Source organism: Loxodonta africana, unplaced genomic scaffold (genome assembly GCF_030014295.1).
Source record: "Loxodonta africana isolate mLoxAfr1 unplaced genomic scaffold, mLoxAfr1.hap2 scaffold_51, whole genome shotgun sequence".
Taxonomy (NCBI): domain Eukaryota; kingdom Metazoa; phylum Chordata; class Mammalia; order Proboscidea; family Elephantidae; genus Loxodonta; species Loxodonta africana.
Genome location: NW_026975229.1, coordinates 968514 through 970983, shown reverse-complemented (window position 1 = coordinate 970983; position 2470 = coordinate 968514).

The following is a 2470-nucleotide window of genomic DNA, read 5'->3' as shown; positions in this document are numbered from 1 at the left end:
AGAAGGAAGGCCGTTGACTGTACCCAGAGGGACCTCGGAAGAAAGGCCTGCTGACTGTACCCAGAGAGAACTGAGAAAAAAGGCAGAGTGACTGTACCCAGAGGTACCTCAGAAGGAAGGCCTTTCACTGTACCCAGAGGTACCTCTGAAGGAACGCCTGGTGACTGTACCCATAGGTACCTCAGAAGGAACGACTGGAGACTGTAACCAGAGGTACCTCGCAAAACGGCCTGGTGACTGTACCCAGAGGTACCTCGGAAAGTAGTCCTGATGACAGTACCAACAGGTACTTCGGAAGGAAGGCCTGGAGACTCTACCCAGACGTACCTCGGAAGAAAGGCCTGGTGACTGTAGTCAGAGGTACCTCGGAAGGAAGGCCTGGTGACTGTACCCAGAGGTACCTGGGAAGAAATGCCTGATGACACTACCCAGAGGTACCTCGGAAAGAAGCCCTGCTGACTGTACCCAGAGGTACCTGGAAAGGAAGTCCTGGTGACTGTACTCAGAGATACCTCAGAAGAAATACCTCGTGACTGTACCCAGAGGTACCTGAGAAGGAAGGCCTGGTGACTGTACCCAGAGGTACCTCGGAAGGAAGGCCTGGTGACTGTACCCAGAGCTAATTCTGAAGGAATGCCTGGTGACTGTACCCAGAGGTACCTCGTAAGAAAGGCCTGGTGACTGTACCCAGAGGTACCTCAGAAGCAAGGCCTGGTGACTGTACCAAGAGGTAAGTCGTAGGAAAGGCGTGGTGAGTGTACCCAGTGTAATTCCCACGGAAAGCCTGGTGACTCTAACCAGAGTTACCTCGGGAGGAAGGCCTGGTGACTGTAACGAGAAGTTCCTCAGAAGGAAAGCCTGATGACTCTACCCAAACGTACCCCTTAATAAAGGCCGGATGACTGTACTCAGAGGTACCTCGGAAGGAAGGCCTGCTGATTCTACCCAGAGGGACCTCGGAAGGAAGGCCAGGTGACTGTACCCAGAGGTACCTGGAAAGGAAGGCCCGGTGATTGTACCCAGAGGTACCTCGGAAGGAAGGCCTGGTGACTGTACCCAGACGCACTTCGGAAGAAAGTCCTGGTGACTGTACTCAGAGGTACCTCGGAAGGAAGGCCTGGAGACTTTACCCAGGGTTACCTTAGAAGGAATGCCTGGTTACTGTACCCAGATGTACCTCGGAAGGAAGGCCTGGTGACTGTGCCCAGAGATACCTGGGAAGAAATGCCTGATGACACTACCCAGAGGTACCTCGGAAGGAAGCCCTGCTGACTGTACCCAGAGGTACCTGGAAAGGAAGGCCTGGTGACTGTCCTCAGAGGTACCTCAGAAGAAATACCTCGTGACTGTACCCAGACGTACCTGAGAAGGAAGGCCTGGTGACTGTACCCAGGGGTACCTCGGAACGAAGGCCTGGTGACTGTACCTAGAGGTAACTCCGAAAGAGGCGTGGTGACTGTACCCAGGGTATCTCCCAAGGAAAGCCAGGTGACTGCAGCCAGAGGTACCTTGGAAGAAAGGCCTGCTGACTGTTCCGAGAAGTACCTCAGAAGGAAGGCCTGATGACTCTACCCAGACGTACCCCTTCAGAAAGGCCGGGTGACTCTACTCAGAGGTACCTCGGAAGGAAGGCCTGGTGACTGTACCCAGAGGTACGTCGGAAGGAAGGCCTGGTGACTGTACCTAGAGATAACTCGGAAGAAAGGGGTGGTGACTGTACCCAGGGTAACTCCCAAGGAAAGCCTGGTGACTGTAACCAGAGGTACCTCGGAAGGAAGGCCTGCTGACTGTAGCCAGAGTTACCTCCGAAGGAAGGCCTGGTGACTGTACCAAGAGATAACTCGGAAGAAATGCCTGGTGACTCTAAACAGAGGTACCTCGGGAGGAATCCCTGGTGACTGTACCCAGAGGTACCTCAGAAGGAAGGCCTGGTGATTGTTCCTAGAGATACCTCCGAAAGGAAGGCCTGGTGACTGTACACAGAAGTACCTCGGAAGAAAGGCCTGGTGACTGTACCCAGAGCTAACTCAGAAGAAAGACCTCGTGACTGTACCCAGAGGTACCTCAGAAGGAAGGCCTGGTGATTGTACCTAGAGGTACCTCGGAAGGAAGGCCTGGTGACTGTACCCAGAGGGACCTCAGAAATAAGCCCGGGTGCTGTACCCAGAGGTACCTCAGAAGGAAGGCCGTTGACTGTACCCAGAGGGACCTCGGAAGAAAGGCCTGCTGACTGTACCCAGAGGGAACTGAGAAAGAAGGCAGAGTGACTGTACCCAGAGGGACCTCAGAAGGAAGACCTTTGACTGTACCCAGAGGTACCCCTGAAGGAACGCCTGGTGATTGTACCCATAGGTACCTCAGAAGGAACGACTGGAGACTGTAACCAGAGGTACCTCGTAAGAACGGCCTGGTGAGTGTACCCAGAGGTACCTCGGAAACTAGTCCTGATGACTGTACCCACAGGTACTTC